We start from the raw sequence: 25,515 nt of genomic DNA, 5'->3' as shown, positions 1-25,515 counted from the left end.
ATTTCCCTCACTCAAAACAGCATCATTAGCATTGCAATCAATAACATATATCCCTATAGACACACACGCACAATTAATATCAAGAGCTATATATATTACTCATCCAATTCTTAATATAAGATTTAATTAAAGAGTTGATATTATCCTATATATAAAACCTATTTCACATGTTTATCAATTTTTTTCAATTTAATTGTATTGATATTTCTCCAACAACAATTAAGTAGAAGGAAAAAAAAAAGAATTAAAGAAGATGGTTAAGCTATTTTAGGAGGAAAAAAACATATCACATTAAATAATTTAACTAACATACTTAATCTACTCAAATTAATTAATTAGATCTTACATTAGGGACCAGAAGAGTAGATAAAAATGATACGTTAGTTTTTTGACTCCACATGACGTTAAAGGATTAAAAATACATTTGTGCATATTTATTATGTGGACCCCATGATTGCTCATATGCAAAAGTGTGTATATGTGAGGTACAATAGAATACGTAGGATATAAATTTCTTTTAAAATTTTACCATATAGATGCGTGGATATACATGCAAGAGTACTAAGTTATATGCATCGTCAAATTCCGTATGTGTGTATCCCATCAAAGTATGTGAGTGTATATTTCTACTTATTTAAAATAAGATTAAAATAACTTTTGGTCGTTCAGTTTACTTTTATTTTGGTTTTCATCCTTAAAGCTTTAAACTATATATTTAAGTCCCGCAAATTTCTTTTCATTTAAAATATTAATCCCTATCATTCAATAAAAACTACATCATTTTGCCTCTTAAGAAAACAAAACCCATGATTTGAAACTTGAAGGACTAAAACCAAAATAAGAGCAAATTTAAAAAACTAAAAATTATATTAACTCTTTACTAAAATATTGACTCTAAGTAATATGGACTTTGATTTAATACGAAGCTAATTTATAATAAATAGAAAGAGTCGATTGTAACTAGCAGTCTACGTTATATGAACTAAAATACATTGTTTCATTCAAGGGAGTTGAAATCTCTCACATCCCCTTGAGATTTCCTTTTTTTTTTTAATTAATCAATAAAAAGGGTATTAGAATCATTTCATAAAATTTTAAAATCCTTCTTTGAGTAATGTCAGCTAACTAGAGATTTGACAAATTTAATAATTTAAATAAGAATTTGAGTTATTTAAACATTTTTTAGGGATTTTTCCCTGTGTATAATTAGAGTCCGAGTTTTGTACCATATTTTTCATTATTTATAGGTATCCGGATACCTCACGCAATATCCTTAAAGGCTTGAGGTGCTTTTTGCACACTAACCCCATAAAAGTAAATGGATTTTTTTTTTTAAAGTTAATCACACCCAAACCTTGCCAAAATCTTATTTTAAGACACTTGGCTCACTTCCTTTATTATTTGGCTTTGGGCTCTATTTCCTGAATAGGAGCGTACTAAATCATCTATTCCCAAATGGGGATTAAAATGTTCTAATCTAATTAACCATCATTTTTATTGTTTTTGTTATCAGTTGATGAGCTTACCTTCTTTGTGTTTGTTTGGAATAGTTTATAATTAGCTTTTTAATTATAATTTACATAATATAAAGTAAGTATATGAGAAAAATTTTGTCACGATTTACGTAAAACATGCTTACAGTTGCTTTTGAATGCTATCCGTGTCAAATGTTGAAACTGATTTTAGTTACAATTTCCATGCTATATATACTTGTTAAAAACAGATTTTATTTTTTGCTTCCAAAACTTATATAAAACATTAATTGATTGCTTTCATCTATATCCATATATGATATATCCCTATTTAAAGGGAATTTTTGAAACAATGAAATTAATGACATCAGAGATATAATTCCTCTAATCCCTAGCTATCCAGTGTAATATTTCACTTTGTTATGAAGAATTTATTACAGAGATAATTATTATTATTAGTTACTATTCGCCAATTAACAAAATAAAGACGCGTCAATTCAAAAGGTTTGGTAGCAAAGTCCCAGAACCCAACCCGCCTAAGTTTTTTTTTTTTTTTAAAGAAAAACGTTCCCAGGACAAATCATGACATCACAAACAACTGAACATACAGATCTAGTTCGCGTTGACAAGAATGCCACCCCGGAAATTTTGAAACGATGCAAAACCATCATGACGGTAAATTTGAGCACACATTCATTGACTTTTAATACATAAGCACATATGTGAGGCCTACCATTAAAAAGTACTGGACAATCACTTAAATTAGCCGAGGTAACATTTTTTTACCATTTTGAAATTTTCACAAAAAATATTGTGCCTAAATAAAATTATGGTACTAGTTGTGTGTTTGTGAATACTTCAGTAAATTTATACTTCAACCAATTTTATTACTCATTAATTTTTGTAAGGCTAAGACATATTTAGTACTCTATAGAATTTTCTAAGTACCACTTTTTTTTTAATATGATATGGAGCCAAATTTTCTAAGTGGCATTTGTAACACCTTAAACTACCACCTCAACTTGGCAACCTTCACAGCAAAAAGAGCACATAAAGATGATATGTGAAGTAAAGAGCATAATTAACACAGCACATGATATCATGATTATAAAAGAACCAAACTTATCTCGATGGCATAACCATGTTAGAAAAAAGGTTGAACTCTAACATGGTTAAGGGGGTATTTGGATAAAAACAAAATCATAGTTTCAAAAAGTGCTTTTACTGTATACAACGTAAATATATAGAGGAGTTTGCCTCAATTTGTGGAAAAGTGCTTCTGAAAAGCACTTCTGGGGTTAGCCAAACACCCCCTAAATAGAACTTTCCCTATACCTGATTAACATAACTTATATCCGTCAAGGCATACCCAAATCAATTCTGTTTGATTCCATAACAAAGCTCAAATGATTCAACTATGGATTCAAAGCCCTCAGGGTTTACATAAAATCATCTAATAACTAAGAGATATAAAATGTTCGGTGAAGAAAACGTAAAATGCAACAAAAGTCCTGGGTAAAAATTAATTAGAACTAAACAAAATAAAAAGTGGGGCATGAGCACCAAGGTAGGTGACCTTACGCCTATGCTTCCTTACTTGCCAAAGCTCCCTTACTACTCTCACTTGAAAAGTAATAGTAATGGAGTGATACTACCATCTCAGTAACATAAATTCCTACCCACCTCACCTACCAGCACCCCTATGAGGCACTGGGTGGCCTAACAATTAAATAATCAGATATGACAAATCAAAGGCATACAGTAGAATTATAAATGATAGGATTGATGAGCAAGAACAAAAATATAACACATATTCACAATTAATTAATTAATCTTAAGCATTCAATTCCTACCTTATATCCTCCTTATAACTGCCAATTTGAACCCATGAGCTAAGTACCTCACTAAGTGATCGGTTACTCTAATGAGCTCTCCACATGTATAATATGAACCGGCCAAAGTCAGTAGAGCACACGAGAGCCATAAGTTCTTTTATAAATGGTACGGTGTACATTGCTCTAATGGGTTTAGTGCCTAGTTTCATAGCATCTATACCCCAAATACTGCCCTCTCCAATCATGCCAACCATAGTGCATTCTATGGATGTGGACCATGTGGTATCATAATTCAATCCATCACAGTACCTCCTTAGAGTTATTTAGATTAATTCATTGCCATGGTATTCTCAAATTAAAGTAAGCATTCCAAGCATGTATGAATGCCTTAGATTCTAAACATGTCATCTACCACATGTTATCCTTGTATCAAACCACAACATACACATAATATCACATCATATACAGTTGATGTTGTCATAAAAGAGCAAGATAGGGTCATAAATTCTCAAATAAAATTTAGGGTTAAGGTGCAATTTTAACAATAATGTTTTTTGCTAAGAGCACCTGGCACCATTAAGTTTTGAAGGGTGCAAAATTATACACAAACTTTAAAATACAGAGAAATTTCATCACTTCTGTTAACAAGTCTAGACAGCCGTTTCTTTTTCTGAGGTGGGTTCAGCTATGTGTCTGGCTCAGATAATCCTTTCACTAAAAACATTACACTTTACCCCCTTAAATTTCATCTCTCCTCCTCCTTCTCTTTACATCAATTCCTCCCCCCCAACACATCAGACTCAATTCTCTATCTCTCTCCCCTTTTCAAGTTTGGCTCCTCTTCCTTTGGCAATAGCAACTTAGAATTCAAGAACCAAATGACTGTTCTCCATTAGAAGCTTAAGGGGGGAGAGTGTGCACTATTGTATTTGATCGATTTGAGAAGGAGATAAAGGCATCGACACTGGAGGTGATTGACTTTGTGAACAAAAGACGCAACACAAGGAAACGAGATGCTATGTGGTTGGACAAGTTGGAAGGTGGTTGGCCACATTCTGTTGAGCTTGTTTGACAAGACGAGGGAGAAAAGTCAAGGTAATCAGCTTGGTTGATGTAGTTGGAAGGAATGACCAAAGGATAGTTTTTAGAAAGATGGTTAGGCCTCCAATTGTTTGGAATTAATCTGCTTGGACTGCCATAATTCTTGAATTATTTAGCTTTATTCATCAAGCTCCAAGTTGCAAAGGACGTGCCAAGTGAGTTGAAAAGGACCTAAATTGTGTTCTTTATTGAAAGAAATTTCCTTCTGTGAAAGAGAGTCCTCTGTTTTGTATTTGGTATGAGGAAGGCCGTTAAAAATTGTTTATGGTTGGGATTTGTTTTGACTGCTTGGCACCTGTTGTTATTTGATAAGAAAGTTGGGAGGGAGACTAGAGTTTAAATGAGGCGAAGACAAGAGAGAGAAAGATGAAGAATAAGAAGAATAAGTGTGTCAAGTGAGGGAAGAAAAACAGAGAGAGAGAAAGTTAGAGAGAGAAGGGTGAGACAAAGGAAAAGGGAAGGGAAAAGTAGAGGAAATGTGTACAAATATGGGACCCACCGAACTAAAAGGTGACGGACATTTAACAAAGTTAACAGAGTGGCAAAATTGCCCTATTTTATAAAGATTGTGTATAATTTTGCACCCTCCAAAAATTAATGGTGCTAGATGCTCTTAATAGAAAATTTTATTGTTAAAATTGCACATTAACCCTAAAATTTAAACCAAGTTTTGAACTGTTTGGCCTGATAGGTGTATCCCTCACCATGTGAAGAACGTCCTTTTGCTTCGGTGAGCTGGCCACTTCTCCCCAGTGGATGAATACACACATATCACTGCTATGAGTGAAACTGCTTGCTATGTTGTGCAACACGATACATTCAAAAAATTGCAAATTAGCAACAATTCACTTTGCAAGGTTTCTATTTTGTTCTGGGGTTCCATAACTTGATTCTTCCTCACAAAGTAATCTCACTAGGCTACTCCACATTTCAAACCAGTATTTCCTAATTTTTCCTGATCAGTTACTACTATTCCTGACTTATTAAAAATATTTCCTAATAGGTTCCTTTTAATTAAAAATTCTCTCATAGAGGAATCAGTAGGAGACATAAGTAGAAATCTACGTTACTTGTGCTCCAAGAGTTATTGCAAGAGTTCTTAAAATGTCACTCAAATTTTCCACGAGCATCAGTAGTTACTCTATGAAAAAAGGTAAAGGAGCCAGATTAAAGAACTAGCATGAGATCTTAATGAGATACCAAACATATCCAAGAAGGGGTTTAAGGAGAAGAAGAGAAAAGAATTTCTCAAAAGATTGAAAATACTAATAATCAACTTCGAAGTCCCCAAAGTTGTTAGAGGTTCGCTTTGAAATCATGCCCTAGAAAAGAGAAAACCCTAGCTTAGCAAAATAAAACTTTTTGTGAGATCTGCTGATTCCCCCCGTAACATATATAAATTTTGGCCCGTCATCACAATGAAAGCCTTAAGTGAAACGTCAGGTTGAGGGAGCTTCACTGTGACAAATTGTGCAATATGGAGAGAAAAAGGAGGTTAAAAGCAAGATTTTACAATTACTTATTAGTATCCTAAAGTAATTTTTAGTACAATACCACTCCAGTCCTTATTATACAAGTCTTTGTAGGAGTAAATTGGGCCTAAATATAAATCACTTAGATAGGGTTAGTAATTAGAATTTCACAATTTTACACCTATTCAATTTTTGTTTGAAAGAGAAAAAGAGGCACGAGAGAGGTGAGAATGATTTGTAAATATAAAGAAAGAAAAAAAAATTTAACAATGAAAAAATTTGAAAGTTGTATCAATTTAATATACTCCTTGGTATTACTCTGAAAATATTTCTTAGGAGCAGTTTTACTGTTATACTTTTAAAGTGTTGCAATTCTAACCTCATTATTAACTCTTGAGACCCAAAAGCATTGTCTTAGTTGTATGCCTAGCCAGCATCCCAAAGCAAATTTTTGGTGCTATTATGCCCTAAAAAGTACTTTTGAAAAAAAATACTTCATCCGATGCTTAATATAAGACTTATTTTATAGAATATTGAATGTACTTTAACTCATTTTTGTAGTTAGACAGTGTTTTCTTATCAGGTTTGTTAAGTTGAATAAATCTTATTCCCAATGTATTAAAGATATACATGACAAAATACATGAAGTGGAAAAATATAATCATAATCAAAATATCGTATGCGTGAAACACATTGCAATAAGCTATATGATAGCAATTTATAGTGGCAAAAATAAATAAAATAACAATAAAGAAAACCTAACAGCTGCCATCACCATTAATCTAATTTATTAATTTCGTTTTGTGCACTATAAATCAGTGCGTGAAGTCGATCTCCTTGCTCCTTCACTCAACACAAAGCCTTCCATTAGATTTGATTACATCCTTTAAAACAGTCTTTTCGATATTAAAAGTTTTCTAATTTCTTGACTGTGTGTGAGAAATGATGGCTGGTTGTGAAGATAGGAACAACAACCATGGAGGCAAAACCCAGAAGAACCCAGGTGGATGGAAGGCCATGCCTTATATTCTAGGTCCCCCCCTCTCTCTCTCTCTTATCCGCCTCTTTAATCATTTTTCTCTCTCTTTCGAATCATTATATGTGTGTGTGTGTGTGTGTGTGTGTGCAGGAAATGAAGCGTTTGCGGGCTTGGCAGCGAATGGGATGTTTGCCAACTTTCTGGTGTATCTAACGAGAGAACTTCATGTAGACACAGTTTATGCTGCAAATATTATGAGCATTTGGTCTGATCTCTCCAACTTCGGACCTCTCATCGGTGCATTCATTTCTGATGCTTACGTCGGTCGCTTCAACACCATAGCTTTCGCATCTGTCCCCAATCTTCTGGTATAATACACAACTCTCTTTCTCTCTCGTTCTCTCTCTGTGTGTGCATATATATATATATATATATATATATGTATGCGTGTATATACTATACCTGAGATTCTTAATACTACCTTCAATCCTTAATATAAGAGTTAGTTTGACATTTAATTTGATCATACATATAATATCCCAATTCACTTTGTCTTTAATATTTATCTATTTTGTCCTTAATAATCCATATAGTAGTTGCATATGTTAAGAAGTTACTATCAATGTGTAATTCAAACACACATGATTAATAAGTATATTTTAGCAAAGACAACATCTATTTACTATAAATAATTAACTTAACTTTATTATTTTTTCCAGGTTAGTGAACTAGGTTTTATACTAAGGACCAAAGGTAATATAAGAGTTAATTGAAGATTTAATTTAGTCCTAAATATAATATCTCAATTCACTTTATTTCAAGTATTTATCTATTTTGCTTTCAAATAATCGCTATGGTGATTGCATATGTTAATGAGTTTCTACAAGGGGATAATTTAAATGGACATGATTAATAAAAGCATTTTAGAATAGACAACATTCATTCATTACAAACAATCAACTTAACTAATTTTCTTAATATTTATAAATTAGTTATTTAAGCTATTTTTTCTCAAAGTTAGAATTCAATCACTGTTGTTATTACTTCGTCTTTTAACTGTTTGAAAAGTGAGACTCCTCACTGTTCAAGGTCACGCTTTGGTGCAGAGCGACGCACTAGAAAGGCATATATGAGTCAAGTAAGGAATGATCAGTAAATTAATATTGAAACATATCTAAGCAGCGCACTTTATCATATTTTGGGCACTACAATTAGTAAAATGATTTCTCCAATTGATATTTCATATATATATATATATAGAGAGAGAGAGAGAGAGAATATTCTTCAATATGGGAACTAAAGTGTCCTTCAAGTCCCATCAACCAGTATCAATATAAAATAAAATATTTATAAAAAAGTTGTAATATTCACAAGTCATATATGTGATAAGATCCGTCCCACAGACTGACATAAAAAAAAAAAAAAAGTCATTTGAAATTAACACTTTCTTATAGGATTAAAAAGATATTGAATAAAATTTAAAGGCCGCATCAAAAAATTTTATCTTAGTTTAATCAATTTCCATTCAACGACGCAGGGAATGATGGTTGTGACACTAACAGCATGGTTACCAGAATTGCGCCCCCCACCATGTACACCACAACAACTAGCACAGAACCTATGTGAGAAACCCAGAAAGACTCATCTTCTTGTTCTTCTTCTGGGATTTCTCCTAATGTCCATTGGCTCTTCTGGAATAAAGCCTTGTAGTCTCCCATTCGGCGTCGACCAATTCGACGGATCGACAAAAGAAGGAAGGAGAGGGATCAACAGTTTCTTCAATTGGAGCTACACCATAACGAATCTGATATATCTGGTAACTCAAACTGTCGTGATCTATATTCAAGACTCGGTGAGTTGGACTCTGGGTTTTGGGATACCTACCTTGTGTATGTTGTTGGCTTTGGTGCTTTTCTTCATTGGTACGAGGATTTATGTGCACGTGGAGCCAGAAGGGAGTATATTGTCTGGAGTTGTTCAAGTTCTTGTTGCTGCTTATAGAAAGAGAAAAGTTGAGCTTCCTTGTGATGATGAACATGGAGTAGCCTTCTATGATCCTCCTTTGAAAGAAACCACTAGTGTCATGACAAAGCTAGCTCTGACCAACCAATTCAGGTATACCATTTCTATTGGGTAAAGGTATAATAGCTATGATTCTTAATATAAGATCTGCTTCACTAATTTTGTTAGATTGAGAAAATTAAAATAGTTCAATTAGTTATTTGTCAAAATATGTGTTATTTTTTCCTAAATACCTTCTTAGATCATTTGGATTGAGACTACCCTTTGATGTAAAGTTACAAACTTACTTAATATATGCAATCAGTAGGGTTAATTTGGATAAATAATAGGAAAATATGGATTGATATCTTATATTTAGAATAAAATTCAATCCTAATTAGCTTTTATATTAGGAAACAAAAGTAGTATTTTTAATCCTCTAACTTTAATCTATAAAGTATTTTTTTCCAGTTCTCCTCATCTATATACTTCTCTAACGCTATTAATTTCAAATGATTTTTTTTTGTATTAGCAATTGTTATTTTTTATAAACTTAATGTTGGCAATTTTTTCAATGAAACTAATAGTAGTGTTAGGGTTAAAGAATTAAAAAATATTTTATAAAATAAAAAACCAATATAAAATGTCAAATTATGTAAAGTTAAAAGACGAAAGTTTGCAGCTGTGTATTAAAGAATTGAGGGTTGGTTTTCTACCAAAGAACTGTTATTGGTTACCACATGCTTTACTAGATTTGCATAATCTCAACATATCAGATAAGATGACGAAGTAATCTCAGTACTTTTCCCCGGGGGGGGGGGGGGACATTGGATCCCGCCTTTTTCATCCCCATGTCGCCACACGTGTGTGTGTGTGTTTGAATTTTTTCATGATACAATTCTTTTTGGGAATAATCAAATATAAAGTAAACTAAAAGTGCAACAGGCTACAATTTTTTTGATCCCTTTCTTCTATTTATTTAAGTTTTTTTGGAAAGCCGATGAATTGCAAACCAGCAAACTACTTCCATCTAATTCTTAACCTAGGAGCTAGATAACTAATTTGCATAAACTAAAAAAAAAATGAGTAAGTTAGTTTTGTATACAAATATGGATTTATTTTTCTAAAATATCCTCATTAATCATTTGTATTAAAACTCTTCTGTGATAGAAACCCTTAGTATGTATATCATTAGTGATAGTTTGGAGAAAAATTATGAAATTGACAGAGAAAATAAATTAAAATCTTATATTCAGAACTTTAATCAGCTCTTATATTTAGAACTAAAAAAAATAATTAATAATATAATTCTTCTATGAGAATTAGTATGATAAGCCAAATTACTGTAAGAAACCCAAATTTGAGCTCACAAAATGGACCGTAACTCTTTTTTTTTAAGCATATTGAACAAAGCTGCTGTAATAAGGGAAGGAGAGCTAAACCCAGATGGAAGCAAAGTAAATCCATGGATACTAGCCAGCATCCAGCAAGTGGAAGAAGTGAAATGCCTCGTAAGAATCTTGCCAATCTGGACAACTAGTTTCCTCACCCTGTCCTCCATAATACATCTCGGAATATTCACAATCTCACAAGCTCTTAAAATGGACAGACACCTCGGACATAACTTCCAAATCCCCGCAGCTTCATTCTCAGTCTTCTCCTTCCTCACCATAGTCCTCTGGGTCCCACTCTATGACCGTATCCTCGTACCATCACTTAGAAAAACCACACACCATGAAGGAGGTATCACGTTGCTTCAACGAATGGGAATTGGCTAAGTGTTCTGTGTTGTGTCCATGGTTGTTGCTGGGTTCATGGAAAAAGCCAGAAGGGGTTCAGCTAACTTAAACCCTAACCTGCTCGGCGTCGCCCCGATGTCAGCGATATGGCTAATCGTGCCGTTGATCCTCATGGGTATGTGTGAGGCGTTTTATATTATTGGAAATGTTGAGTTTTTCAACAGACAATGCCCAGAACACATGTGGAGTATTTCGAATTCGTTGTTGTATTGTTCTTGGGGTGTGGCAGGTTATGTGAGCATCTTCATTATGACGATGGTTAATCATCACACGAATTGGCTAATGAACGATTTGAATGTTGGGAGATTGGAATACTTCTACTATCTCATTGCTGGGTTTGGAGTTTTGAATTTGGGTTTCTTCTTCTTCGTTGCTCAGAGGTATCAGTACATAAGTTTTAAGGTTCAAGATGATGATGATGATGATGATGATGATGATGATGCTGATGGTGATGTTGAGTTAGCTGAAAGCAAAGCTTCTGTATGACGTCTCTTATGCAATAAAATTAATAATTTCCCTCATTCAACATACCATCATTAGTATCACAATCAATAATATATCTATACACACACGATTAATATCAAGTGATACCCGCACATATATTAGATGTAGTATTTGCCTTCACACAAGGTTTCATATTGACTCCCTAATTAATTAATAAAATTAAGGGATGAAAATCAAACTTAATATGAAGTTAAAGGATTAAAGAACACTTTTGCATATTTGTTGGGCAAAATTATTGTGTAATATGGGTCCAAAGAAAGAATGTACTTGCCAAAAAATTCTGTAATAGGTAAAATAACAAGATATTTATGATGCCTAATTATCTTTGAGACCTTTTGGTAATTACTTTTTCCTTTGAAACCTCATAATGATTGCCCCTGGATTTTAGGACTCAATTGTTGCTCAGATACAAATATGTGTACTTATGTGAGTATGGTACGCAGGATATAACAAATTTTTTAAATTTTACGATATAGATACGGGGATATACATGCATGATTACAGACGTGTTCAATAAATTAACATATCAGATGAGAATATAATATAAAAATTGAGTTTTTAACAAATATTTTGCAAGTAATATAGAGATACTAATAACAAGCAATGGACTTTTAGTAAGCACATTTAAATTATTTTGGAATATCTATAAACAAAAAAAAAGTTAGAATAAGTTATGTATTGTGATATTAAGCTTAGTATGTGACTATGTGTATATCCCCTCAAACATGTATTTGACTATTCGCGAGTATATATCTAATTGTTTAAAATATTGACCCCAAAATAATATGGAATTAGCTAGACTTATACTTATAAAAGCTAGTTTAACATTCAATTTAGTCATAAATATAAAACCTCAATCTATATTGTCTTTTTTTTTTCAAAGCAATCCTTGTAGTAATGGTGTTTCTAGTTAATACACTTTATTAGTAAAAATATTTTAGAAAGGACAATACCTATTTATTACAAATAACTAACTTAACTAATTTTCTTAAATTACTCAAATTAGTGAACTAACTTTTATATTAAGGACAAGAAGTTGTAATAAGTAAAAGGAGTTGATTTCTGACAATCCGTCTATATTGTATGAATTAAAATACATTATTTAATACCTAAGGTAGTTAATTAGCTACGAATTAATTAGCTAGATTACAAAGTGGACGAAATGAACTCGAACACCGCCTCTTTGAAAAAGATTTAGGGAGAGGCATCTTAATTGCAACACCTCAATTCGGATTAGTCAATTGCTTGAATATTTAGTAATAAGATTTAGAAAAATACCTGAATCCTAGGTCGCGCAAAAGATTATTAAAACAAAAAACAAAAGATTTTTTGCTTCATTCAAGTGAACTGAAATGATGGTTCAGATGCAATTTCTAGCTAAAAACAAATCAAAAAAAAATTTTAGGTTTTTATCAAATACAAATATAATAAGAAAAAATATATTTTTTATTCTTTAACTTTATATAATTTTCTGTTTTGTTCTTTAATTTTATAAATTATTTTTTTAGTGCTCTAATTCTAAGATCGATAATTTTAAATAATATTTTTCGTGTCAATTATTATTATCTTAAGAAATTAAACTTAACATATTGGAATTTTTGAATAGTTTGTTAACATTGAAACTTTTAATATGATCATTTTTTTTGTTGATGAAACTGATATTGTCAAGATTAAAGAACTGAAAAATCACTGTATAAAATTTTGAAATAAAAAATCAGTATAAAATTAAAGAATCAAATGTAGAATTTTGCCAATAAACATACATGATCATGCTACAATTCCCATACCATTGTTCGAGAGAAAAAATTCAAAGGCGAAACTAGATTTTATCATTAAAGGTATACAGTACTTTACAGAATTATGAGTAGTGACAAATGATTCAAATTTCTTCAGGTTCATAATTATAGCATATGTAGCCATTTTCTCTCCACGATAGCGACTTAATTGGGTCAATTAGCTTTATTATGGATTTGGTGTCTCGGTCACGCATCACACAGACACAAAACCATTAATCAATTAATTTGTTGTATTCGTATTTAATATTAATTTCTTAGTGCCCCTTCAAAATTACGAACTAGCCCTTTCTGTTTCGGTTTCATCCGACGATATTTTTATTCAAAAATCCAATTGAATATTTGCCGAGGCAAAGAAGCTAGGTTCTTGCCGCAGCAAAACCCTTCATTTTAAGAATTACATGGAGGCTTTTAAAGCGGATTGTTCGACTATAACCAATCACCCCTAATTAACTATAAGAATTCCTAACTAATAAACTATATTCCCCTAATTAATAATGACTTTTATTAAAGGTAATTTTTATATTTTACTAAAAATAAGCAATATTAACTAATTACTTAATGAAGTACCATAATTAGCCCATAACACTCTTATAATCAGTTTCAAGAATTAAGATTTATATTTTGAGATTGTTACATTATTATAAACTTATATTGAACTGTGCATTCTTTTTCTGGCCCATATTTGAAAAAGTACTATTTTGTGCAATAATATAAAATACTTTGTGGGAACTAGATGGTTTTGGTGCTCATATGAGCATTGAAATTTGGACCATCTAGATTGTTTTACTTTTATTTCTAAAAAATATTTTGATATGTATATAATCTAAAATAATGATAATATTTTAACTGTTAGTTTTTCAAAAGCATAATTTCTTTTTATTTAAAATCATTAGTTGAAATTTTTAAATCTAAACTAATTGAAATTTTACTTGAATTGAGAGTACCTAAACCGATATTTGGGGGCACAAAAATTAAGCAATAGGTTGATAATTAATAACATCAGATTTTTGTTTTTTACCAGCATAACATCAGATTATCTACTCAGTTATACAAGTTTGGTTTTCGTCTAGTCACAAAAAAGCAAAAAAAAAAAAAAAACAAGAAGAAGAAGAAACAAAGAATCAATTTTATTTTAAAAAATATAATTATCGCCATCATATGTCTATATAAAACTCAACAATTATGCATTACTTTTTGCATAACAAGTAAATAAATCAATTTTAAATAAAAGTAAAACATTGAGTTCTTAAAAATTTTCACATTATTAATGAATAAAATTCATCACATACCATATTTTAAGAAAAATAATCTCATAAAATCAATTATTCATAAAAGTTTATTAAAGATATAAAATCTAATACTCTCTCTGTCCTTTTTTATAAGCAACAACTACCATTTTCCTCTTGTTCCTACATATAACCAACATTTACAAGTTGTTTTAAATTTTTGTAGCAACTTTTCTATTCTACCCCCATTAATTACATACTTTAATATCCAATATATTTATTATCTCATTTCCTAAACTATTATCCCTTTTTCATAATTCTCTTCATTATAATAATTTTCTTATTATCTTTCTTATACTCTCTCTCTTCCATAAATAAGGATATTTTGGAGGAAGGAATTCTAATTTTTGTTCATTTATTTCTTTAACTAACTTTTTGATCTACGTGATGGAATCTAAGGTTGCTTATAAAAAGAGCCGGAAGGACTGTGTGTGTGTGACTGGGCGAGACTAGGCTAATTGATGTTTGAATCAACTTGGTATTCGATACCAACCTGGTTAGTTAAACACTCTTGGCATAAAGTAAGCATAGAGGGTCATATTGCCTTTTTATTTTCCCATGTTATTAGAGAATTTTATTCAAAAGAAAAGGGTCAATGTGCAATCATGACTCGTTATTTACATCAAGTCCCATATTATTGAGAAAAATTATAAATAAAGAGAGCATTCATGAATTGAGAGAATGCAAGGAAAAGAATCAATTTAAGTAATGAGAATGGGGCAGGCATATGCAAATAATTAGGTAAGGAACAATGGCCTTGTGTATTTGTGCCCATGGTGATGATTAAAAGGATAAGAATGCTAATAATTGGTTGAAATGGCTAAAAAGGACATCTAATATTTGAAAATTGAAAATATATTTTAAAAAATGAAAAATATAATATCGTTTTTTGCCATAAAAAATAGCATTATATCCGCAGACAAAGAACCACCAAAAATGCTTTTTTGAGCAGGCGGACTCGACCTTGGTTAACCACTTGACTTCCAATATATTTATAATTTATAATTGTATATATAACAAAAAAAATAAAAAAAAAAGACAGAAAAATCAAAGGAAAAAAAAACAAATTACTTTTGTCATTACTTAAATCGATAAACATGATGACAAGTACGGATGGAGTGAAAATTAGTTCAAATACCAACATATTGTTTTAAAATAATAGTATTTTGATGAAATTCACAGACTCAAACCAATTATAATTAGTCTTCTGAAAATGACCACTTCGTGATTTTACCATTCCTCCGGAAAAAAAACAAAAACAAAAACAAAACATTTTTTACCCTATCCTAGTCCTTTTTCACGAAGAAAGATGACCTATAGATGGTTACATATAGAGCTGTTTATGAGATAAGATGGGACTGGAACAATTCTATCCCGGCGAACAATGACAGGACAAAATTTTTGTCTTGTGTCCTATTCCATGCCAAAGGCATGTTAGTTCTGATGGAGATGGGATCACGACATCTAGCCATTTTTCTTCTTGTGTTTTCTTTTTTGGTGAAAAGGGTGATGTGAAAAATGAATTGTAGAAGTACAGAAGAAGTATCATTTGAGAAATCACTACAAAAAATGACTTTGAACAACAATAAGCAATGACTCTAAAGAATTGCCGCTCAAGCTTAACTTTTTACGATGACATTAAAAATAACCCTTAAAGGTGACGCTTTCAATGATAACTTTTTTGTATTTCCATTAGAAATCAAACTTTTGATGACCACAATTATATTCACTACTGAAAGTGTCGCTTTTTGCGGCAACTTTTTTTTATCACGAATAATGACTTTTTTTGCATTTTTCTAAATATAATATTTAACATATCAAATTATTCAATATGTTATTTATCGTGAAGAAATAGAATAAGATAATTAATAACTTTTTTAATATGTTTTATGCTTAAACGAATAGTTTAATTTAAAATGAATGATTGGATGTATCGTGTCTATCATAACTCAACTATTCTTGTATGATAAGTTGATTTGTTATATTAACTAGTTTAGCTTCCCCAGTGAAAGCATAGAAGGGAAGTCATGGAGATTCTTTCCATTTTGCTGGAGCAAAGAATCAATGTCTTTTAGTGTGGCTTGTTCCTTATAGGAAGGACTTGCATTCATACCTGCAATATGAAGAGCATCAATCAATTATATATGCATGTATGTTTTGAGAAGTGTGTAACAGAAAGTATTTCATGTAAACTTACATGATGATATGAAATTGCGATGAATGTACAAGTCTTCCGAAAGCGGTTGGGAGGTCTCTCTCCATACCTGATCAGGGTGTTAAACACTACTCCCTTCATTCCTTATTATAAGATACAAATAACCAAATTACGTTGATAAAAAAACAATTAAAATTAGTTGAGAATAATTAATATGTAAAAAGTATAATGTTTTTTCCAACAATACCCCCATTAATAAGGAGAGAGAGTATGAGAGAGAATAATTAAATTATTAAAAGAAAGAGAAGTGGGAGCACTACAAAAAAATTGACTTTCAGCGGCGACTTTTGTTGCGCTGAAAGTACAAAAGTCGCCGCCGAAAGTTTTTTGCGGCGACAAGTCGCCGCTGAAAAATCGTTGCCGTAGCAGCCGTGGCTAAAAACTTTCAGTGGCGACTAAAAAGGTCGCCGCTAAAAAATACTTTCAGCGGCGACTTTTAAAAGTTTCGGCGGCGACAAATGTCGCCGCCGAAAACACTTTCAGCGGTACAAAAAAGTCGCCGCAGAAAACACTTTCGGCGGCGACACTCTTGTCGCCGCTGAAAGACTTTTCAGCGGTGACATTGTTTTCTGCGGCGACTTTTTTGTCGCCGCTGAAAGTAATCCTAAGAAGAATTGGCTTTACCAATGCCACGTCATCACCGTCGGTGCCACGTCATCGTCTCCGGCCGCCACACCATCACCTCCACGTCGCCTCCACGTCATCACCGCCGACCGCCACATCATCATTAGCCACCTCCACGTCATTGCCACATCACTCCTCCTCGCCACGTCATCGTCTAAATATTTTCACCTTAAACGTGTCTTCTTCCAGGTTCCAACTCGTGACCGCCTCCTTTCGTGTCCAACCTTCTTGCCGCTGAGCCAGATTGAATTTGTTTATTAATATTGTAAAATAAAATATATATTATTATATTATACTTTCAGCGGCGACAAAAAAAGTCGCCGCTGAAGGTCCACTTTCGGCGGCGACACTTTTGTCGCCGCTGAAAGTCTTGGTTTCAATGGCGAACTTTCAGCGGCGACTAAAAAAGTCGCCGCGGAAAGTCCACTTTCGGCGGCGACAAAAAAAGTCTCCGCTGAAGGTCCACTTTCAGTGGCGACACTTTTGTCGCCGCTGAAAGTCTTGGTTTCAATGGCGAACTTTCAGCGGCGACAAAAAAAGTCGCCGTTGAAAGTTCACTTTCGGCGGCGACAAAAAAAAGTTGCCGCTGAAGGTCCACTTTCAGCGGCGACATTTTCGTCGCTGCTGAAAGTCGTAGTTTCAGCGGCGACTTTTTGGTGTCGCCGCCGAAAGTGGACTTTCAGCGGTGACTTTTTTTGTCTCCGCCGAAAGTCGTCGCCTAAAGTCTATTTTTTTGTAGTGGAGGGAGAGAGAATATGAGTTGGAGACAAAATAAATAGGGGTAAAATAGAAAATCAATACCAAAAAATAGAGACAACTTTTAAGTGTCTCTTATATATGAGAACATGCCATAAGCATCAAATGTCTCTTATAATAAGGAATAGAGGGAGTACAACATAATAATATAGTCAAGTAGTTTTCTCAATGAGCTTTCGATCATCCAGATAGATGTTGCTTTGATAATTGATATGTATATATTATCATCACCCAATAGGCCATGTGCAAAACATACATCTCTAAAAGTTATATATGACCCCATTAACTGTTCTGATTAAATCTTAAATAAATTATCATATACTGTTCTGATCTCATCAAATAAATTAGAATATCTTAAATACAGTGATACATACATTATTCTATTAACAGGTGTTTTCATTAAAGCCATTATCAAATATTGCAGCCACAATTCTTGGTGTCGAGCTCAGAACCTCCAAATTAAATCCTCATATATTTACATGAAGGCTAAATTTGTTGGTATTGCAGCCACAATTCTATCATTACCTTTGCTCATGTAATTGAATAAATACTCAATTACATTTGATTGGCTGCATTTCTCAACATTTATATGTGCATGTAAGATTTATAGTAAGGTTGGATTGCATATGACAACATACCAATTGTACAAAGTTACATCTTTCACTTTAATGGTTCTCTCACAATCTCTACTTCGTTTATATGTAAGATATCCATCTTTCACAACCACTACTACAGAATGAGGAATACTTAATGCTAAGTACTTGACAGTTATAACAACAAACCATCAAATATAGTGTCTCAAGAGAAAACTTGACGGTTTTAATAGGAACCGTTAAGTTTCATTCGAAAATACTTGACGGTTTTCTAAAAACTGTCAAATTTTTTGCCACAATACTTAACGGTTATATTATAACCATGAAGTATTTTTGAGGTAAACTTGATGGTTTCTCCTTAAACCATCAAGTCTTGTAATACTTGATGGTTTTTCACTATAACCGTCAAATATTATTCTAAAATACTTGACAGTTATTAAGAAAACCCGTCAAGTATTATGTTTTAAAACCCCCTTCTCTATTCATTTCACTCTGCTAGGTTTCAAAATTTCTAGCACCCCCTTCTAGTTCGAGCCCTCTAAATTGCCATACCCACCTCATTTTTGGCCCTTCCCTTTTGTTTTTATTGATTGTCCATCATCATCTCTATGTCCTCTTCATCACTGTGTCCTCCTGCATTGTCATTGTCGCGTATTTTTCTCCAGATTTGACAACTTCAGGTTAGTCCTCCTTCATCACTCGCTCCCCTTATTTCCTTTAGTGCTTCCTTCGAAATGATTGTAGTTAATAGAGGATGATAGGATGATGTTAGGACCGTTCACAATGCGCAAGAAAAAAGATCAATAGAGTGGGAAAATGACTTATTTATTGATATCTGATTCACTCTTACACACAAAAAATGGGTTTTTCTGTTTGACCGAATGGGTTTTTTTGCATTTTGATCAGTTTTTGGGTTTAGGGTCTTTTCAATTTCTGTAATTTTTGTTTCTGTAATTAAAATTGATTGAGGCTATATGTTTTATGTTTTTGAATGTTAATTAATTTGTATGTTGTTATATATTGAAATTGCCTGACTGCTGGTTTTCTGCTTAATTAATACTTCATTTGAAGTTAAATAGAAGGCATAAAGTTTGGGGAATGCTAAGTTACAAGCCATTATGCTGCCAAATTTTTTTCAAATGGAATAGCACATCATTAGTAGTAGAATATTTTTCAAACTGAAGTGAAAGTGAATTTTTGTTGAATTACTAGTTGCTAACAATTAGAATTAACAAGTAGAATTAAAGAGGGATAAATGTGATCAATAGTGCCTCATGCATTGACTTCCTATTTTTGTTTAATTCTCACAATATCTTTGAGTCGCTAATCACATTTTCCTCTAAATGATTCATCTTAGTTGGGGACCATGGGCAAGGAATGGATGTCCGCCAATCATCTATCAAAGGAATATTGGGATGGGGTAGAAGATTTTATTACGTTTGTGATTGAGCACGCCGATGATCGTAACAGGATTATTTGCCCCTGTCTTAAGTGTTGCCTTCTGAAGTGGGTTTCGCCATCCGATTGTGAGAGTCACTTAATTATCAATAGAATTGATAAGTGTTGGACAAAGCACGGAGAGACGAGAGATGTGAGTAATAGTAGTCAAGGGTAGAGTGAAAGTTATAGATCATCTAATCTTGACATGAGTACATGTGAAGCTGACCGTCTTGAGCAAATGACAAATGCGATTGAACAGGAACTTGATGATTGTCCTGAAATGTTTGACAGATTGAAGTGTGATGCTGAGACACCTCTATATGAAGATTGTACTGATTTCACAAAATTTTCTGCAGTGTTGAAACTGTATAATTTGAAAGCAAGTAATAGGTGGAGCGACACAAGCTTCACAGAACTGCTGTTGCTTGTTAAACAAATGCTACCAAAAGAAAACGAGCTTCCAAGCAAAACGTATGATGCAAAGCAAGTGTTGCGCTCTATCAGCCTCAACTATGAGAAGATACATCCTTGCCCCAACGATTGCATTTTGTTTAGGAAGGAGTATAAGTCTCTAACTGAGTGTCCTAAGTGTAATGCATTGCGTTACCAAGAGAATGGGAAAAGCCTGAAGAAGGTATTATGATATTTTCCCATTACGCCAAGATTCAGATGTTTGTATAGTAGTGCAGAAGATGCGAGAAATTTAAGGTGGCATACGGATGAAAGGGTTAAAGAAGGCATGCTTCGCCATCTTGCTGATTCTTCATAATGGAAGAAGTTCGATATTGAGTATTCTAAATTCGGGGAAGAAGATAGAAATCTACGCCTTGCATTAGCCACCGACAGGATGAACCCATATGCGATACAAAGCAGCACCCATAGGATATGGCCAGTGATTTTGTTTATATATAACCTTCCTCCATGACTATGCATGAAACGCAAGTATTCAATGATGTCTATGATAATCTCTGGGCCAAAGCAACTGGGAAATGACATAGATATATATCTAGCTCCATTAATTGAAGATTTGAAAGTATTGTAGGAGAATGGAGTTGATGTATATGATGCATATAAGGAAGAAACATTCAAATTGAGAGCTATGTTGTTTGGCACAATTAACTACTTTCCTGCATATGGTAATCTCTTAGGGTATAGCATTAAAGGGCAACTTGGTTGTCCTATTTGTGAAGAGAGCATAGATTCCATAAGGTTGAAGCATGGAATGAAAAATTCATATATGGGACATCATAGATGGTTGCATCGTGATCATCCTTACCGGCGATTTAAAAAATATTTCAATGGGAATTCAGAAGAAGGTAAGGCACCTAAACCGTTGATTGGGGAGGATGTATTTCAAAAGGTGAAAGATATAGATTGTGAATTTAGAAAACCTTTCGCGAAGCATGTTAGGACAAGTGGGTGGAAGAAGAGGTATATTTTCTTTATACTGCCATATTAGATAATCCTGAATGTGAGACATTTTCTTGATGCTATACATATTGAGAAAAACGTATGTGAAACTCTGTTTGGTACATTACTCCATATTCCCAAGAAGACTAAAGATGGCATAAATGCCAGGTTAGACATGGTTGAGATGGGGATAAGGGAGGAATTAGCACCAGAGGATAAGGGAACTCATACATTTCTTCATTTGGCAGCTCACACGCTTTCTAGAAAAGAGAAAAGTAGCTTTTGTAAGTTTCTTGCTTCAGTAAAAGTACCAGAACGTTACTCTTCTAACATTAGTAACATTGTTTCAATGAAGGATTTGAAGTTAAAAGGTTTAAAATCTCATGATTGCCATGTCTTAATGGAAAACTTTATTCCAGTGACAATACGGGCTATTTTACCTGATAAGGTGCAAGTTACGATCACAAAGTTATGTTTCTTCTTTAAGTCTCTTTGCAACAAAGTGATTAATCCCAGTAAATTGCCAAGATTGCAAAACCAAATCATAGTTACGTTATGCGAACTTGAAATGTATTTTCCTCCGGCCTTTTTTGACATCATAGTTTATTTAACCGTCCACTTAGCTAGAGAGGTCCAACTGTGTGGCCCACTGTATTTAAATGGATGTACCTAGTTGAGCGTTACATGAAAATATTGAAAGGGTATGTGAAAAATCGAAGTCGGCCAAAGGGTTGTATTGTAGAACGATATATTTGTGAAGAGGCCACTAAATTTTGTACCCATTACTTAAAAAATACAAGTGATATTGGGGTTCTAATGTATCGTCATGAGGGAAGGACAGATGGAGAAGGGATCATGGGAAAGAAAGTTGTAACTATTTCAAACCAACAGTGGGAGCAGGAACATCTATATGTATTGCACAACTCTGAAGAGATTGAAGACTATGTGGATGAGCATATTGATGAGCTAAAAAAGGATAATCCCAATAAACTTAAAAGTTGGTACACCAAAACACGCAATAAACAATTTACAGAATGGTTGAGAGAGGAGGTGTGTGGCAAGTATAATAGTGATCCTAATTCTATTTCGAAGAAATTAAAGTTGTTGGCAGATGGACCAAGCAAACATGTGATTTCTTTCACAAGCTACCTTATCAATGGGTTCACTTTCTATACTAAAGAGCAAGATGATCGGAGTAAACAACAAAATAGTGGCGTAACTCTTGTAGCTAATACAATTCATATATCGAGTGCCAAAGATAAAAATCCTATCTATGCACGTATGTCATACTTTGGAGTGATTGAGGATATTTGGGAGTTGGATTACATTGAATTCAGAGTTCCGGTATTTGCTTGCAAGTGGGTGGACAATAATAATGCATTGAGAATTGATGACTTAGGGTTATACAATTGAATTTGAATAAGGAAGGATACAAGGAAGAGCCATTCATTTTAGCTTCTCAGGCTACACAAGTGTTTTATGTCCCTGACCCGGCTACTAAAGGATGATCTATTGTTTTTTTGAATAATAAAATAAATATTGAAGAGACGGGGTATGAAGACAATACAGTTGAAGATGATCCATTACAAGGGACATCACTTAATTCTCATTTAAATAAAAATCAATCCATGTACGTCAGGCACGATCACAATGACGGAATATGGATTTCAAAGAGGGGGAAAGTGTTTCGTAAGAAGATCAAAACAATTCAAACCAAGAAGAATATACAAAAAACCTAAGAGTAGAAAAAGGAAAATATCTACTTAAACATGTATATAAATTCTCTTATTATTTTCTTTGATTCTTTTATTTGTTTTAATTTTGTTTAAGTCAATTTCGTCATTAATGACTTTATTTTCATTTAGTGGGTTCTTATTCATTTTGTTTAATTGAATTTTATTATAGATGGCAGACAATAGCGGATCTAGCACTGATAATCCATCTCAGTCGAGTGATGCCTCTGACTAGGAGAGACAGTTGCAAGACGAGGCAACATGAATATAGAGGGGCCTTTGTGTCATGCAAGATGTCGTGAAAGCTCGAACGGAAGGAAAGAGATTTGCCGTACAGTAGAATAAGAAAGGACAAGCTTACGATCAAATAAATTTATCAGCTATATTGGGGTTGTGGCACGAAGCACCGTGCCCATTACAGTGCTGTATTGGAGGAGGGTTGATCATTCAGTGCGAGATGCTATTTGGACAGATGTATTGGTAATATATTATAACAACTCAAATTTCATTTTCTTACAAGCTGCCTGACACTAATGTGTTGTTTTATATGTTTTGCAGTATGAATTTGATATAGATGAGAGTAGGAAGAAGTTTGTGGAGGGGAAGGCTGGGAGGGCACTGCGCTCTTTTCAATACTTTGTGACACACAACTACTTGAAGGATCCTTCCACAGCTGACGAGTCTGAGGTTCCTAGCTTGATACGGGACTTGGTCAAACCAGAGGATTTGGCTGCTTTTATGACGTCACGTCGTAATAGTCAATTTCGAGTAATAATCCTCGCTCTTTTCGATATTAAATAGTCCATTTTGTTTAATCTATATACTGTTTAATTGTGAATCTATTTTGTTTTTGCAGGAATTAAGTGCCCAAAATAAGGAAAGGGTAAAAAAGAATGAATATCCCTACCGAAAGGGGCGCTTGGGTTATGTGGGCCTCGAGTAAGAGGTGACTTAGAAGGAGGGATCAGATGTCATTGTATCCTGTCAGATGCTATGGGCATTGGCTAAGCAAGATAAAGATGGCCAAATTGATAATCCTAGCGTTAAAGAGGTTGTGGACAGGATGGTGAGTATTATTCTAAATTAAATAATCCTCACGTTATTGTCAAATATCTTTAAGTATGAATAACTATGTTAATGTTTGTTACAGAGGAGAGTTTGTCCCAGGAGGTTTCGCAGGGGGCATATTCTGCAAATGACCAGGATATATTAAGGAGGGCATTGGGGACTCTTGACCATCTTGGTCTTCTTAGAGGCATCAGTTATGGAGTCACCAAGAGGGATTACTTCAGGTACCAACAAAAGCCCTATTTATCGTGTAAGCCTTCCTCTGCTGAGTTCATGGAGCTGAAGGAAGAAACACACAGGTTAAAGGAGCAAGTTGAAGCGCAAGCACTCCTAATCAAGCAGTTGATCAAGAATCAAGCACCACAACTGGCTCCGAATCTCAACCCAAGTGGTAAAGACAACTGCACATTCCCCTTGCTACCTGAGGTATAATACTTGTGTTTATACAATTACATTCAATTATTTATATATCTAGCTAACTTGTCTCCCATGTTAAATCAGGGTAAAGCAAATGTTCAGTGTATGGCGGATAGCCCTAAACATCACACTGTTATAACAGGCCGCGTGTTCAATTTACCGGGGGAGAGTATGATTCATAATGTGCCTCTCCCTACTGATCATATGAGGGTGCAGTTGAACACTGCTATTGATACTAGTTATGCCCTCCCAATGCCCACCCCGGATGCAGAGACAGTGGCTCAAGCAATGGGTAGCTTTGTCACTTAGCCTGGCCATCTTCTTATGTTAGGACATCCTTCAAAGGTATATATGTATAGGTCTACACATTCAGTTGATTTAAAATAAACTTTGTTTTAATTACTAATAGTCTGTTTGTTAGTCTAAGGGGAAGAAGAGCTTATTAGGCGATCACTCATTATCATTGCCACAGAAGTAGCCCTCTGAGCCTGTTCAAGCAGTATCATCAAGATTCTGAATATGTCTTGAGGAATATGCAGTTGGGGCCAAATTAGAACATGACGAGGATTTCATGATTCCCCTAGAGTTTAAGCCAGAGGTTTACAGTCGACCCTTGTCAGAGTACATCACAAATGAAGTATTGAAAGAAATTCTAATGCATGGAATAGCCAGCACAAATGCCTGTAACTTTTATATTAGGTACTTGTTAAAAGCTTAATTAAATACTTAAGTACTTGAGCATTTATCCTACTGATATCTTTGTTTGTTGATTTAGGTATCTTTTCAAGAACTTTATAGTCCCTAGTAGCCTTGATGACAAGTTCAAGATTATCAGCCCCCACACTTTTGCTGGCCACGGACCTGATATGAAGAAGAAAGACTTATCCAGAGACTTAGTGGATATCTTCATATCTAGAGCAGCAACGCTTGAGACTTTGTTTTTGGCACCTTACTGTCAAGGGTACATAGTATACTGAACTTTCCTAAATTCTTTCATTTTCAAAATATTTTGTA

At 33.7% G+C, this 25,515-nt stretch overlaps 1 pseudogene; it reads left to right on the top strand.

Moving 5' to 3' along the window:
• Positions 1–6,825: 6,825 nt before the first annotated feature.
• LOC114757091 (protein NRT1/ PTR FAMILY 2.13-like) lies at positions 6,826–11,145 on the top strand (annotated as a pseudogene).
• Positions 11,146–25,515: the final 14,370 nt, after the last annotated feature.

The sequence above is a fragment of the Neltuma alba genome, unplaced genomic scaffold (assembly GCF_004799145.2).
Source record: "Neltuma alba isolate B1F8T4 unplaced genomic scaffold, ASM479914v2 tig00010560_pilon, whole genome shotgun sequence".
NCBI classification, from domain to species: Eukaryota; Viridiplantae; Streptophyta; class Magnoliopsida; order Fabales; family Fabaceae; genus Neltuma; species Neltuma alba.
The sequence above is the reverse complement of the archived record's forward strand: the minus strand, read 5'-3'. Positions and strand labels throughout refer to the sequence as shown.